This window comes from Bombus vosnesenskii, unplaced genomic scaffold (assembly GCF_011952255.1).
Source record: "Bombus vosnesenskii isolate JDL3184/JDL3185 unplaced genomic scaffold, Bvos_JDL3184-5_v1.1 scf7180000013295, whole genome shotgun sequence".
In the NCBI taxonomy this organism is placed as follows: Eukaryota; Metazoa; Arthropoda; class Insecta; order Hymenoptera; family Apidae; genus Bombus; species Bombus vosnesenskii.
Window position 1 is genome coordinate 7403520 of NW_022882946.1, and position 17629 is coordinate 7421148.

Genomic DNA, 17629 nt, shown 5'->3' on the forward strand with positions numbered 1-17629 from the left:
TTTTGGTCTGCGCCTACGAGCATCGTTCGAGAGTGCCACTAATACGCGCCTGTCGAGCTATCGTTCCACCTTTTCACGGAATGCTGTACGATTCGTTTGCCGGTGGAAATGAATGCGCGTTTTGTCTTTGACTATTATCACGCTGGAAGTTTCATGCTTGCTTGTCTTGCTGCCTCAACGTATAACAATCGGATTGTTAGGTTTGGGATTTATTAGGAGGGTGGCTGTTGTCTTTGATGAAATTGTTGTGACGGTTGTTTGGATAGCTGTCTGATAGCAGGAGGATGGTGTTGATTAAGCGTAACGATTGATGCTGTGCTTGGTCTCGGCTACGTTTAATGGAACACGTCTGAGAGGGTGAGCTCCGCGGGAATTAGACGCTTGGTGTGAAGTGGTTTGATACGGAATTGTAGACAAGCTGAATCTGAATGGAGCGCTAGGGATAGCGTACGATCTCAATTTTAAAGATTCTTTTAAATATAGAAATGGTATAATTGATTATTTAGAATGCTATATCTGCTAATTGAAGTCGAGCTATAGCTAAGAATAAGTATCTTTCCGTAAAAGTTCAGGGCGTTGAAAGACCTTTATATTTGGTTTTCTTGCATTAGACGACAGAGTTATTTCCACTCATAAAGAGTTTTATCAGAAATGTTGCGAATAACTTTTGCTAAACTATAGTACGAAGACGAGAGTGGGTCATGTTTAGACACTTTTATGTTTAGAGACGAAATTGCTTCTGTTTCTAAATACGGCATGACGAGATTTATTGGGAACGTTATATATATATTCGTTACAGATTTTTCTAATTTCAACTCGTCTTACATCTTTTTATGTTACACCGAATCTTAATTTAACTTCAACTATGTTTTCTAAATATACTAATAAATATGTTTACGATATATGCACGAACGCTTCTCCTGTATTACGTCATAAATCCTATTTTTATTTTTTTAATTTTTGTTCGTCTTACGTATTGTCGTGTTAATGCTATCATAGTGATTATATTGAGAAATTTGAAACCAATCTGAAAATGTACATAGAAATTACAAACATTTACTATACACAATAAATATACGCTTAATAAATAAGCAACATGTAGGCAGAGAAATAATCTTCGTGTCAATCGATCTCAATGATCAATGAGCAAATATAAAATTAGTGCTAAAAATGATTTCATTGAATATTCTGGCTTATTAATGCACTGAATAATTGAGTCTGTACTTCAGATACTTCTGCACGACACACGCAAATGCCCAAATACTTTCGTGAGCTTTATTTGAATTTTTTCTTAAGTAAGTCTAGAGAATGGGAAATGGGCTGGTAAATGACCAAAGTATTAATTACGCTCGATCTAACAATTGCGTTAGCATGCACGAGCAATCATAGCTCGTATTGTAGTTATAATGTTCGAGCTAGAGTCGGCCTAAGTGGATCTTAACGTATCATTGAACGATCTTAACGAGGCAGACGAGCGGTTCCTGCTCGCCGCCGCGCCTGGTAGGAAACTTCGGTATCCTCGAGTGCACTCCAAGTCCATCTTAGGCAGTCATTAACGGATGCACGGTGTAATGATACGTGCTTCAGCGGCCTGATCCCCATGAATGACGTCTCTACGCTTCTCAACGTTGCCCAATAACAATTAACAAGCAACCACGGTTTCAATAGCTCATATGGGTACTCGAGTGGTAAACACGTTTTCAAAGGCAATGACGGTCTTAATGCTCGATGATGGGCTACAATATTGTACCGACCAGACGAGAAGGCAATTGAACAGGATAGAGTGGTATAATTGCATTAGTGTGTCATTAAAATCTTTCAAAGAGCAGAACTGAAGAATATTCACTTACGTAAACTAAACTTGAACTGTTTGGAATTTACCCTATATTGTCTAGAAGACGCGTACTGTTTTATAGATATCGTCTGAAGACTTGTGCCCATTTGTAAGGTTTTGGAATGTCTGAAGACCATTTGTGGAGAATCGATGGAATTCTGTGATGGAGCCCCGTCAATCACTCTAATGGTTCTCGTTATGAAGATGGAATATGTTGTTACGAGTATTGGCCAAACTAATACCGTGGCAGAAACGAGAAGACTATAAATGGACCTATATTAATAGTAATAGTTTCTACAGAAGATATAAATGACAGCAGTATTTTCCGGATGTTCGATGTATACGCATTAAAACGACCAATTTATTTAATAACAATAATAATAATAATATGTTCTAATGGTATACGTTTGAACCGATATAAAATGCCAAAATATTCCGTATAACACAAATAATGAATTTATAAAAGAATTTTATAAGTGATCGAATACTCTTCGCGAGCCTCTGTATACCGATAAGAAATCAATTTATAAGATATCGGATGAGAGATAGTTCATTAAGTATTTACAGGAATAGCCTCCGATAATGAGGCTGAATAACATGAAACCTCTTTAAGATCGAGCGTCAACGAGCAAGTAACGGAAAGTAATGACCGAGATCGGTTCGCGTTTAACGATTCCATCGCAGCCTCAATATTTCATCCAAATCTATCGTGCTCGAACGGAGCATCGCGGAATAACGAGCCAATCAGGCGCCATCAGTTCGCAGGAAGTTTAGCATTCCCGAGCGAGCCCGAAGGGGATCTTGAAAGCCTTATTACCGCTAGGGTCAGCCCCGTTAAGGCGTCTTTTGAAAATCTGATCGTGCTCGAACAAAGCGCCTCTTTCAGTTTCCCTCCCCTCTCTCTTCTGCCGTAGCCAAAAGCCTGCGCTCTTATCCAACGACACTCTCGAGTTCCATGTGATTTTGCGAAAATCCATTTTATTCCCCGCGATATCCGACTTTAATTTACCGTCCCGCTTCTGTATTATTAAGGATATTGGTTTCTGTGGCGCCTGCCACACTCGTGTAAGCATCGCGCAATATCCTGTTGCCAACACACACGTCCCTTGTATAGTATTCAGCTTAGTTAGATATTAGCCGTATTTAAACGTAAACAGACTACTATTGCGCAAAAGTGCTTGACTATTGGTCGACTCGTATCACTTTGTTCCTTTGTACGGGAAAATTCAGTGATGTGGCTTACTGTTTCGCTTTGAGCGAAATTGTTATTGCTTCTAGATACTATTGTTAGGATGAGAATTGCAATGGCGGTTTTAAATCAGTTCATTGTTGCCTTTTATGGGGATTGTACGTTGCGTTTACTATAACAAATACACTGATAACTGGTAGATGTTTACGCGAAATATTTTTATAAATATTGATAAAGAAGCGAAAATAGAAAAAATGTTTTGATTCGATTTTATATTGTATTATACGATTTTATATTTACACTTTATATGTTTACGCTTACACATGTTTGATAATAAAAAGATCTCAATATATTTTATATTTGTTGCGTTTACGAACACACGGCAAAATGCAGTTACGACTTTATTAACTATCGAATCGAACAGATTATACATTATGCGTTATATATTAACAGATTATATCAGGTTGTCCGAAAAGTTTCTTTCGTTTCATAAGGTGATAATAGATGAAAAACAATTTCTGCTTTATATTATTTTATTGAATTAGGTATGATCCATTTCGTTATATTTCTATTATTATGTTCATGCATAATTCAATAAACTAATATAAAACAAAAAACATTGTGAGTCTATTATTTCCTTATAATACGAAAGAAACTTTTCGGACAATCTAATACATTATTTGAGAGTTAGGCAAAAGTGTAACACGTTTCGAAACTTTGTACTCACTTTACTATATTAATCCTTAACCAGGCAGTTATGTAAGAGTATATTGAATCTGACAAATTGTTCTCTGTTAATCAGGTATTTTTACGATAGTTAATGCGATGTTATGTTCACAGCATTAAGGTAGTTTAAGATTTCAGTCTACCGCATCGTATACATTGCTGCTTTCATCGCGAATCTAATTAGAGTTCTATTACATGTATTACAATTTTCAGGTGAAACTCTATTATTTAGCAGCAGCAGCAGCGAGCAGCTCATTTCTCTCATTTATACATTAACGTAAAATTGCCTTAGAATACATTAATAAGTCTAACAATGGTATCGCATCCCACTAATGAAATTTTGCATATTCCATCCGACGCGCGAGAGCAGCCCTCCTTATCGCATTCTCACCGCGGAGGAAAACATGCTTCAGAATAAATTCGCGTAACACATGTAATATTAATTACGATGTATGAAGAAGCTATAAATTCCCTTTATTTTCTAACAAATTTCTCGAGATCAAGTCAAAAAGTATTTGAAATATATTTCAATCTCTAATTAGTTGAAGGAAACATTTTTCTAAGAGTGATAGTGTCTTTCGTTTTTTAAAAGGATTACACTACCTTCTTTTCGGTTCAATAGTTTTCAACCTAACATAAAATTACTTTCACCTTTAAAACACTATATATAGTCTTCGTTGTGATTTATCTATCTATCTATCTTGTAATTTCTTCTTGTTCTTTAACCTAAAGATCTCGCAAACAGGGCATCGTTATCAAATGAAAAATAGAATAAAAGAAAATACGGAAACTGCTCTAAAATCTACCCTTAAAAATATCTATAACTTTAGCTTCCAGAAAAATGGCAGAAAACATGTTAGAAACGAAGCGTAACTGCTGAGAAGGACAACTTTGAAGATAACTGTTACAAAACAATTCCAGCAAATAATTCCAATAGAAGTAGAGCAATTGTAATGTAAAAGATATTCTAAAATACACAAATTTCTAATATACAATATTTATATAATATACGTAAATTTCTACTATATAATAGTAGTTCTTATATTTCTAAATCATACCTCGTATTCACGTTCTCCACAACATCTCGCTTCGCTAAAAGCCATCGCACAGACGTTACACTATCAAACTCGTGCTTAATTCAGAGATAAGTTTCCACCACTGAATTGGCCCAAGAGTTTTGCGCTACGTGTAACCATCCAGGAGTTAGACGGCTTCAAGGAGAACGTAATCGAACGGAGCAGAAGTAATCGGAGAGGCAAGTGTCACTCTATAGCCCCGCTAAGCCTTTCATACTCAATTCCGTGTAACATCGATGCAAACAGGCAGACAGATAAAGACAGAGAGTCGGGTAGAGAAACAGAAAGGGAAACGGGCCATGTCGAATAGCGGCATCAACATCGGTCCAGGGTATCAGATCGTGAAGCGACGGACGAGACGCAGGATTATTCTCTGTACGTGATGCGTGAAATCCTCGGGTCAGACGAATGCGAGTAATTCCACGAGCGAGTTTCAAAACGACGACGTTCGATCTGTATCGCATGTACGAGTGCTGTATCGCCTCTCTGATCTCTCTGTTGCTAACTCCGTTTTGGATCAGTTTAAGCGCTCTTAATGAGACGGCTCTGGCTATTTCCGGATGGTAAAAATCACACTATACTCGCGGCTTTCGCTCGTTGCCATCAACCCTATCGGGCGAAGACAGGAAATTTAACGACACGCTCGAAATGTCGCGGTATTTTCATTTCGTTTTTACATTTTGTCCTTTTTTCTCTCGGTGTCTCCCTTCTTTTTTTTCTAATTTCACGGATGGGTTATTTCAGCAATTTTAATACCTTTCAGCGTTTGTCTCTGGGTTTGTTTGCTGTAATTGTCGCTATGCTTGTATGCATGTTATTGTTTTGTTTTATTTTACTCTTTCTTTCTCGTCTCTCTTTGTCCCTTGAAATTAGTTGGATGGATTTGAAATCGAGGTTTTAATCGCGAGTGTTAGATACGTGAAGAGTGAGATAGATTTCGGCTGTTTGTTAAAACGTTACGATCGACAAGAGGATTATAATGAAATATCGAGTTTTACGAATGCACCGCGGGATACGAAAGCATCTGGTTATTGGGATCGAAGCACAGAAAGGCTTTTATAATATCGCCCGTTTATGCGGAAATTCCCCGCGAATTTATCTGCACGAGCACAATATACCCCGGAAATATAATTAATTCGAAATGTAAATACCTAAACACGGTTACTGCTCTATTGTACGATTGATGCGAAAGTCGTTAGCGCTGGACGAAAATCGCCGCATATGCACAGTAATATACCTGTAGAAGTATATGAACCGCAATGAAACTAAAAATCTATCCACGTCCATCTATTTCGAAATAAAATATTTCTCGGATAAGCATGAATCGTTCAACGAGAAAAAGTGGTACGAAATGTATGAATATTTGAAATCGACTAATGCAACGAGACCATCTAACGCGTCTAATTCACAAAGTGCATTTTCTGATATGCACAGAATATTTCGATAACGATCGGCAATGACATCGATCGCCATTAATTGTCATCCGTTCTGGTCATTTGTCGTGGTCATTTGCCTCTTGAGTACGATAAAACACAAAGTGGGAGAGAAAGAGAGTAGGGATAAAAACTGAACTAATCGCGTGGCTACGTGTCGCGAATAATGAAAAACTCTGTCGACTTATTGCTTCGTGGCGGTTCTAATGAGCCAGGGAGCCGAACTAATCATCGTCGACCTCATTGATCAATGGTCCGACGTTGAACGGGCTAGAAAACAAATTTAGAACGACCTTGGTTAATTAACGGGAGTATTCGTGTAACCATTGCTACGCTATTATTCTTTCTTTTTTCTTTTTTTTTTCAAGATTCCCGTTTTAACCTCCGTTTGCAGGGTAGAACGGGAGGAAGAAATTCACGACGTTAAAAATCGTCGGAGAGAAACGTACCGCGACTCGACGATAACGAATGAGTAATATTAAGATAGTTTGTTCCATCGTGACGTTTATATTGCCGATGATAAAGCCCGAAATGTGGAATATATTGTTCGAGCTCGGTAAAGTGGAAAGAGAGTAGCAGTGGTTAAGGTTAACCATGATCAGACAAAGGAGAAATGTATATACTTTATAATACTTAAGAGTATTATAGAAACAGAGACTCTCGGTACGAGACGAATTTCAAGGAGATACTTTTATCGAGTTCCTTCGTTTATCTTCCTCCATCGTTCGTTAATGTAACCCATGTATGAATTAATATCTCTTCGTATTATTACGTTTTCATCGTATGCTTCAGACAATGGATCTGAAGAGTAATATATTATTCCAGGCAAACGAGATTACTTCATTATACTAATTACACAAGATTATCGAATAATGTACGTATATTTTTTAACGTGAACAACAGACAAATGTAATTGCCACCGATCATTGCAATTACCCGTTTCCGCGTTATAAAAATCCAATTAAACGCAACACGAAATTGAATCGGCCGGTCAAAGGAACAGCTCTTCAAACAAAAATCAAGTCGCTTAAAGCAGCTTTTAATTCGATCGTGCACCGAGCATTCGCAAAGACCGTTCGTTTCGTTCGTTCCGTTAAAAAACAAGCGACCAGGTCGCGGGGGGTGACGTCAATTTGATGAATACCGCAAATTCGTCGAACATCGTTCGCGAGTGTATCGATTGCAGCCGGCGGCAGCGAGAAGCGTTTTGCGCGTCTTACGCTGAATTTTATTTATGATGCGATAAATTTGCCATCAATAATGATCTGGCCATTGTAAATCGACAGATGCAACAGATGGCGTTCCTTCATAGAAGTTGTACTTATCCCACTATACATGAACGTGTATTTATATATACACGTAAGCTGCAAAATATACGAGCCAAATAATATCAACTTTTGATTTCTTATAAAATCATAAGATACGATATAATGAGTTAAATTTTATTATTTCTTGCGTTTACTAAGTATCAACAATAAGTCAAGGTATCAATAATAAGTGTTAGTATATTAAAAAGTTTGCAAAATAAATTAAATACATATAGAACAAACGAAATAAATACATGTGAAATATATATCTCTTTATCGTTTTTGGTTCTAATAGAAGAACTAAAAACAAATGGAATGAATTAAGTAGAGAAATGGAAGGAAAATATGTATATATACACGAAAATGCAATTAAGATATAGTCCAGAGAAAGCTTTGATTATCGTTTGATCATTCAGAAAAAATAAAAAGATACGAGAAGTTCGTAATATCAATAGAAAGTTATGAACTGGGTTTCATAATAACCAAACTTTTCGTTATTTTTATATCACGACAAGGAAGAACGAGAGATCTTGCAAAGCACAGATGCTTCAAAGTTTTCGTATACGTGGTCAGCTTACGCACGCACGCACGCTCGTATAACTCTAAACTACAGTAAGTAATCGAATAGCGGTTCAACGATAAACTATCACCTCGGCTCGTAAACTTGTACGTTCGATCGATCCGAATTACTTAGAGGTATCGTTTGCCACGACGAAGATAAAAATATGACCTATCCCGCATCGTTCGTGGCTTACGCGTCCCTTTCCATCCAGGTGGTTAAATAAAAAATCACACGACACTGTAACGATTCCTCAGCTTCCTACAACGTGGTTTAAGGGTCACGATGATGTGCTGTAACCTGATCGTTTCATTTTACTATACACGTTTTCCAAGGATTCCGAATTCTTCCCATGTTACTGATTAAATCACTTTTAGGAATCTTTGAGAGGGAGCGGTTTAATCAGTTAAAAGGCAAGTAACGAACAGCGAAAGCATAGCTAACAGTAAAACTCGCAATGGATGTTCTTTTTCTGTTTTGAATGTGGGAATGTCATGTTTGAAAATCTATGACAAAACACTCGACACGTATCTATACAGATTGTAATGAAAAATTAAAGTCGTTTACATTGTTACCATTTAAGCTTTTACGATAGTTTATGAGTTATATGTACATTTAACTGTATTTTCTGGATGCGTTTGTACTTCCTGTTCTGTATTTTTGTTTTCTATAAATATTTTCTAGTGCTCTTATCCGTTTAATCATTGTACCATTCTATTGTGATTTATAAATTTGTTTACAACAATTATTACTTCTTAGTTCCTCTATAAGAACTAGAGGCGATAATCATTCAGAATTTTCCACTCATGATGAAAAAGGGTCGAAAACGATTTCTGAACTTCATCCCTTACGTTCTAATTCTTGTTGGAAAAGCACAAGCGTGTATCGACTCTTAATTTTCGTAAAATTCATTCTTGCGAATTTGTTGAATTTTGTTATCGATCGTTCGAACGTATAACAAAAAAAACTGGTGAAATATGTGAGGTAAATATTAAACGTGTTAGTTGGTTTATTAAAGAGACGAGTGATAAAATTGTAATAATCAGAGTATATTAAAATTACTTTAAGTACAGAGATAGTGTATGCCGATCGTAATTGTAGCTCGCTCAATGCTACTATTTGACTATATGATTGTCCTAGAGAGCACGTTCGTTTATTTATATCGACCGATGTTATTATAAAAAGTTAAAATGTAACTCCGGTTGACGATTACAAATAGCGGCGATAATATTTTGTCTGGAGTTTGTTTACCTTTGAACCTAGCAAACCAAAACAACGTTGGTATTCCAAAGCACAATAATACGAGTCTTTTCCGATTCAAATCTTCCGTTGACTCAGGTGCCACTATATATGCAAAATCGTTTTTTAATAAACTACGCTATAATATCAATGATACGAAATGTTATTTCGCGGCGGTGCGGTGGTTTAATGCCCGTTAAGCAATGAAATTTAATTAATCTGGATCACCGAGATCGGAGGAGCGCTCAAGCTGTCATTGTCCTCTCGAACATTGTTTTTCAATGACTAATTACGTATAAGGTTGGTATTAATTACTCGCGATTCTCGTTGCCGCACCGCGGCGTCACCGCAAATAACCGCGAAACGAAAACTCGGTTTGTACGCGAACATTCTCGAACAATGTGGGGGTATAAGCTTCAATTCCCTCATGGTACATTGTACGCGATGTGCCCAAGTAAAAAACTATGATTAATCATGTGCATTTACTACACAAAAAAATAAAAAAAGCACAAGCGAAATATATGAAGAACAGAAACAAAAAATTATAAAGGGAACAAAAGGAGTAAAAAAATACCTCGTATCGTAGGTTTTATTTTTATCAGTTTTCCAACGCCGACATATTTCCCTGTGAAATTGGCTGGAAAACTTTTACGCGCTGGTCGCGTAATATTGACCTCGGTTTGTTCGTACGTAAATAAATGCGATTAATTGTAACATCGCGCGAGACTTTTTCGTCGCTTCGGTTCTCACACGATACATCGAGCTTTTATAAATCATCCGGCCGCCCAGCCCAGTTTTGATCGCGTGATTTATGGATCAATTGTTTCGTACTCCATTGAAACGCGGGTATCATTCGAGCAGCGACGACCTCGAGCGGAAGGAGGGCACGAAATTCGATGAATTTCACCGAGCTACCATTTCCTACTGTTTCGATAATTATCGATAGCTCGTAGAAGGTTTGAAGTCAAAGAATCATTAAGGTATCTGCTGAAATACAAAACTTGTTTCCAACAAATGACCAATGTTTGTCTAATATCGATAATAATTGCTTTCTTCGATTTTTCCATTCCTATTTCATCTTCTCTTCTATGTCAAAAGAACTCGAGCTAAGACGCTATTCCAAAATTCAGTTATATTATTTGGAAATTCTATTTTTAAGGCACGAAGAAAAAATTTTGAGGACTTTAGTATTTTTCCAAATCCCTCACATTGTTCCATAGTAAAATAAATTATGTGATAATACAAACGAAGTATTGCAAAACCAGAAGGTCTAGCTTTATGAATAAATTATTCAAATAATTTATTCCACTATTTCTCTTCAGAAAATTCTGCTTAACATCGCGATATTGTACTTATTTTTCTTATATTCTACCCCTTAAGAATCGTGCTATTGAATAATATGTTATTAAAATAAATTTAACCAAAATTCCGTAAGAACCTTCAACTGCAAATATCATTAAGTCTCTGTAAAAAATTTTACTTCCTACAGACACCTATCAAGATCGAAAGAAACGTAAATTAGGCAACGCATTTGTGAAACGTGGTATGTTCCATCAAGCGACGGTATCGCATCGCGTACAACGTATTCGTACGTCGTTTGAACTTGATTCGTGTTTATGCGCTGTAAGTAAAACGGTATTTGCCAGCGGGCACTCTTAACCGACAGGTCGCTTTAAAGTCGCGTTCGTGAGCAGCCAAAGCAAATTTCGCGGCTTTAAAGCGGCGCCGATTTCGAGCGGATGTGCAGTAATGAGTAAGCGATGCGTGAAGCCGAGCTGCGCAACCGTCGCAGCCGGAAGCAAGCCCTATTTGTATTGCCGTACCGCAACGATAGTGCATACCGCACGTTAATGTTAGGCGTACGCAGCGTTTCTGAATGTGATTTTATCGCCGCAGTTTCGCGAATACGCGGTCGCCATTCTTTCCTCCGCGACCTCGACGTATAGCAGATTTTGAGCATTCTGGTGCGTACGAGTGGATCTTCTGATTGCAAGCTACGAATTTGGTTGGGAAATTCAAGGGAGGAATGGAATGACGTAGTACGAGGCGCTTTTAGAGAAGATTAGCGGTTAAACGTTGTGTTTTTTTGTAATGGCACATTCAGGGAAACCTATCTATATTATAGAGGAAAATTTTTAAAGCGGAATTTATAAGATTCTTTCAATCACTTTATTTCTTTCTTATAATGTAAGTTATTCGGCAATAAACGATATTAATGGATGGAAAATCTAATTTTACTATAAAAGTTTTATCGTCAAGTTTCTGTAATTATTTTCGTAATATTTATAGCATTAATACAGAAACTGACTATAGAAACTATTTGCAGATAGTTATTTCTCAACGACATGTTTATTTGTCAGCTCTAGTGCACTTCATTTACATGGTAACAACATTTTTGTCGGACTAACTGGTACAAAATTTAATATGGTGTCCACGAAAGTAATTAATTAATACATCAATACCGATGCTGTATTAGCATAATTTTACCTGTTTTTTTTTGTTATAATACAAATTACTTCGTGGTAAACGAAGCAAGAATAAATGTCGAAGAATTCAGTTTTACAAATTAACAATCTATTCGACCAGTTTATAATACGAATTTTCCTATTAGGTTTCCATTAATAATTTCCTGGCAACATAATAACTTATCGAAGAATCTCACAGCTTTCAAATATTCTGCTAGTAGAATGTACATTCAGTACTGTATTATAGACTCTGCTAATACCCTATGCTTGCATTATTTCATACAATAAAAGCGTTATTAACATTTTGAATATTTCGATTATCGATCGGTAATGTTAAAATTTGATCTTGGAAACTACGATGGCTATGGTTCATGATTTTTGAATTATCGCGATTACCAAGCAGCACCCTCTCGCTCAGTCTCGGTAAATACCATACAGTATTAAAATATAACAGCAAATTTGTTGTTCACGTATCGATTCGCAAGTTCGTTTGAACAAGCCCCGACTCAACGATGCGCACGGGAATTTCCGAAAGTTCTACGACGAAATATCCACAATAACTCGTTGAAGCTACTAAACTTCGACGTTTCGAGCGGTGAAAAGAGTCGTGTTCTAGTCGATCACTGGTGCCAAAAAAAAAAAAAAAAGGAAAAAAAAAATAGCGGGAGAGAGAGAAGCATCCTCAACGTCGACGTGTTCGAAGTACCGACGAGGTGTATGATCAATCGTTTACGCGTAACGTCGAATCGTACGTAACCGTTTTGCAAACTGCAAACGCGCTCTAACATGTTCTGCTTGGCGTTGCGTTATTGCTTCTGACGCAGTATAACCACGGAATTTATACAGAGCTTCCTATATGCAAATGTATGGTGCACCCGAAGCTCTGAGCTTTTAATCGCGAATCGTCCCAGTTTAACCATCTAGCGAATTCATTGCTGCAAACGACATTGAAATCAGAATATTTTTGTACAATTCTCAAGAATCGTCGCTCTATATTCTTCTTGCGACCTCGATGATTTTTGATCGAAAGAGGAGGGTTTGTAACAGAAAATCTTCTGAACAGAAGATCTTTTCAGGAAAGGAAAATGGTATTTCGCCATTCTCAAGTTTCTTTAGGCAAATATTCGTCGTATTACAGAATTACTGTATGTTTCGTTTGTAATTATGCTACAGGAGATCGATATTTAATTAAATCAGGAAAACGTGATCATTGTAGTTAAAATTATTTTTGAAGACAAAATATTTTCAAACTAGACTGATGTGCTTTGAACGATATACCTTCATTTTTACTAAAATTTAATATTTTAATAAAATAATTAAAACTATAGATATTTCTCTTTTCCGCTGCTGCTATCATATATACTGATTCGTTTCTTCATATGTGAGTCCTTGTTTAAAACAGCCACGGCAATACCTAAATAATAGTCTTGTCAACAGTCCTATACCTATTTTGTAGACTCAGTTAATTTTCATTCGACGATAATTCATTCTCTTCTAATACGAGCTTTGCATCCGAATATCAGAATACATTCTTAGATAAAATATCGGAAACTCTGACTAGGATCGAGGCACGTTACAAGCCACTCATTTTCTTTCCTACCACTGTTCCTCGTGTCTTGTTCATTTTTTAATATTTTCCACCCTCCCCCTTATTCGTTGACAAGCGTTAATCGCGGCGAATTGAATGCTCGACGCTAATTGTATGCGTGTTTTAATTTGTCGATCGGATGCACGAAGTCGATTACCGGGATTGATTAAATTTTCATTTAATTAAAATTGTTATAATCGCTTACAGCATGGAAAGTCAGCATCTTCGGCATTTTTCGTAACGGAACGTTTGTTTTGGGATTAAGGGAAAAGTTCCGAAGCGTGGTTCGAGACGCTATGAATATTTTGTTGTCCTACCGGGTCTGTTTCCGAGAAAGAAGGTTCCAAAGTCGAGGTCGTTGATCGTGCTCGAGTATTATACATAAACATGAACTCGGTTCGATGTAACTGTTTATACGTAAAATCCAACGAGACAGAGAAATTTTTAAGACGTTAGGGTTGGAATCAGCAGATTTCTTGATACCAGTCCAGAACCGTACGTATGTTCAAGCGAAAAGAAAATCTCTATTACTCCTTCGAATATTTTTGTTTTAAGGAAGAGTATTCTGACGAAGTCGCCTATCCCGGAATTCTTACTTCCATACATTTGAAATTCGAAGACGACTAGTATACGGAAGAGAATCGTCTGAATATCAAGAACAATGAATCTGACTACTGAATAAATAATAGAATTTACTTGGTTTAGAGTTCGAAATATATCCATTGAAAAAGATATAGTACGGGTCAAGATATTATAACGAGATTGTGCTATTTAGAACCGTACAATGTAATCTATGTTCAAATTTCGATTGAGAAATTTCCATAGAGACCTACCATTAATAATGTTTCACTTACAGGTAAAAAGAAAGAGACAGAGAGGAGAAAGAATAAGGAGAATCTCGACAGCGGCTGATATAAGGAATTTCGTTTACGCTTCTACAGTTGGGAATAATATTATACATCATATTATAATACATAATTATAGCACCATTCACTGATAAGAAATTTTGAAAAATAGCTATGCAACTGATTAAAACCTACTCGGTATTCATTAACAGTTCAGGAAAAGTTACAAATTTCTGATCAAGATTTCAATCTTTATTCCACTCTTCACTTATCTCATTATTCAATATAAGCAAAGTCTCTAAGTCTCTTCTTATAACAACACCGTAGCTTTCAATAGATTATCTATTTGCATTTCTATCAATTTATTTATCTCGATCCTAAACACACAACATATTCATTTCAAATCCTGACTAATTTTACAATGTTTCAATTTACAATTTTACAATTTACCCATATAGTATCTTAAACTGTACTTTCCAGTTCTCCAACAGAATTCACGTGTTTTCCGATGGAAAACGAGGAAGAAACAATCCTTCAACGAACCTTTCGACCCTTTAACGCCTATTCCCCGGAGAACTACCACGTTAAAACGTTCGCCACGCGAAGTCTCGGCCCCGTGTATCCTAGCTTCTAGATTCTTACATGCAAAATCGTTGGTGGCGATCAATGGGTGGCACGCCGCGAGGAGATTGCAGCTGATGGGCAGAATAGGCGGCGAAGCTTGGCCACGGCATTCAACGAGGCTAACTCTATCCCGGCAAATTACATTTCCATCCCCGTACGTGATAGGTGCAGCAAACATGCCCGTCAACGTCCGACCGAGTTTCTCCCTGATTAGTTACACTCGACGCTCGGATTATATTTCCAAAGGCAATTAATTAACCAACTTCCTCGGGGTCGCTTATGACCGCGTCGCGCTACGTGTCACGATATCGTGGATAGCCGGCAGTGGACATTGAAGGACAGCGTCCAATAAAACTGGGTGGACGCTACGGAAGGAAAGAGAGGGGAAAATGAAATTTCTTGCGGAGCGAAACATCGACTGAGACGTCCACAGGACCACCTTAATGGAAACTGTCGCCGAAAACGTCAGGGTAAAGCCGTACTGGCTGATCAATCGTACGGTTGGACTACTTTCGATGAACTCTTATATCGTCCACCTACATCTTCCTTATTCCAATCATTTCTATCGCTCGGTTTTTGTATTTCATACATTTCCAGGTTTCGTTGAATGTCTAGAATTGTTGACTCTTACAAACTAGACATTTTTCGTTGGAATATCTTCAGAATCGTGGAGAGGTAGAGTTGTGAGATAGTTTCGATATCAAAGTAAAACTATGGTTTGGTATATTAAATAAATTTTAAGGTGCAAAGTACACTAAACAAGATGGAATGTTATGCGATGGAATGCGATGCGGGATAACCTGGGCCAAATTCAGGGACTTCATTAACCAAATTTAACAATTATGGCAGATCCGATTCTTCATTGTAATGTATATACATATGTATGTAATTTTAACACTAAGAATTTTCTCTTTTTTATCATCTTTCTTCGTTCATTTTAGGAAAATTATTTAGACATTATCGACACATTATTTTGTCATGTTTTTCCCAAAACTTTGATGGGTATGAATTTCTTTTTCATCCCCAAATCGAAAACACTCGATCCTTCTAATTACTTTTAGCACTCAAAGTTCAATCTAATAGGTTATTTAATTGTTTTATAATTAAACGTTTCCTAATTGCCATTTCAAAAGAAACTTCTTAAAAATTGCATTCGATATATGTGGTTGAATTAGAATATGAAATTCGTGGAGTTTTCCCGCGTTCCAGGGCTGTTAACTTATCAGGCTTCCAGCGGCGGAAATATTGAAGTTTCTAGTTCGATGTCGTCGCGTGAAACGAGGGGAATTGCATTGCAATGTTCGCGCAATTTTCGTCGATGAATTTGTAGGACAAACGAGCGCCGCTGACATAATACCATGTTAAATTTATTCCGATCGAGTGTCAGAACTGTGTCACTTTGTGCATCGTAAGTTTACGCCGGTTTCGAATGGACAGCGTTGTTCGAACGAGAGATCCGCGGATATTTCACGTTGTAGAGTGAATAACCGAAAAACGAATGTCGGTCCGTGATAAACTTGGCCCGACTGACCAGCGGTAAACTCCTCTACTAGTTCCGAGCATATATACGGGCTGTCAGCTCGCGTTACGCGTCTGCATCGACGCGTTCACCCCGCTGGAAATATTTCACGATAACCCGGATAGGGTTAAACGGGATATCATTTAATTTCCCGTTAGCCCGCGTGAACATTTTGTTCCGTTTGCACCGTGTTAATTACGAACGCGTCAAGCCCCGCCGATATACTTCCGTTCACCATGCGCGTACATTCGAACGGAGTAAATCTCGCGTTAATTCCATGAATAATAGCACGACTAACAGAGGCGAGCCTTTTTAGAATGTTTCGATAAGGACTAAACACTTCTTCTTTTAGAGAAACAAACATTCCCCTCTTACAGAAGCTATTTATGTCTCGAAGGTGAAAGAATATCATCTTGGAAAAATAAAAATATCCACTCACCCAATCAAGTGTCCTTCGCACGGGGACAGCCGTAGAGCTGGCTGGTTGTTATCCTCGACGGTAGCGCCTCGTCACACATCCGATCGCCTCAGGATCGTTTCCCGAACTCGCATCGAATTATCGTCGATTGATACATTTTCCGCTTCGTCACTGAGTTTTTCCTCATTCCGTTTCCTTCACAGAGAACTAATCTTTCTTTCCTTGAAAATTTCCTCTCTCAACGTTGTACACCGTCCGGCGCAATGTCACACGTGATCGACTCCGATCGCGGATTACGACGCAACAATAACACGCGATATCGTGACGAAAACAAATCGAACAGTTTACAATTTGATCGTTGTATATGTGGTAAAAGGAAGCGCGTGAAGGAGAAGGGGGATTGTTCTACGAATGAGGGGGTGTTCGGGTCTCGACCCGAGGCAAAACAAAAACGAGACAGAGGTAGCGACGTTACGCACGCGGTGGCCAGTCGCAGACTGAACTCGCGATCCGCGAGTAGCATCGATTTCGATGGAGGGGGAAAGGACTACGGGCCGTGACTGGAAGGGTGGGGTAGGGAGGGCTGGGAGGGCGCGCACGGGGCGAAAGGGACGAGAGCGGACGAGGCACAACGAGAGGAGCAGTCAAGCTATACGGGTGTCTAACAGCCGCGTTGGACGAGAGCTTATTTTGCCCGTGAGAGAACTGCTCTGCAGGCGTGAGAGACTCCTAGGCGTGAAAATACCTAGTCCTCCCGTAAATTCTTATTATAAAGTATTATACGTTGTTTGAGAGAGAGATAAGATA

General features: G+C 37.9%; 1 protein-coding gene across 2 annotated transcripts in view; it reads right to left on the minus strand.

Annotated features, from left to right (window-relative positions):
- LOC117233138 (discoidin domain-containing receptor 2-like) overlaps positions 1-17332 on the minus strand; it is a 140725-nt gene extending 123393 nt beyond the window's left edge. For both annotated transcript variants that reach the window (XM_033493148.1, XM_033493146.1), the window contains exon 1: positions 16844-17332. The gene's annotated coding sequence lies outside the window, so the exon portion shown is untranslated. The remainder of the gene's footprint in view (positions 1-16843) is intronic.
- Positions 17333-17629: the final 297 nt, after the last annotated feature.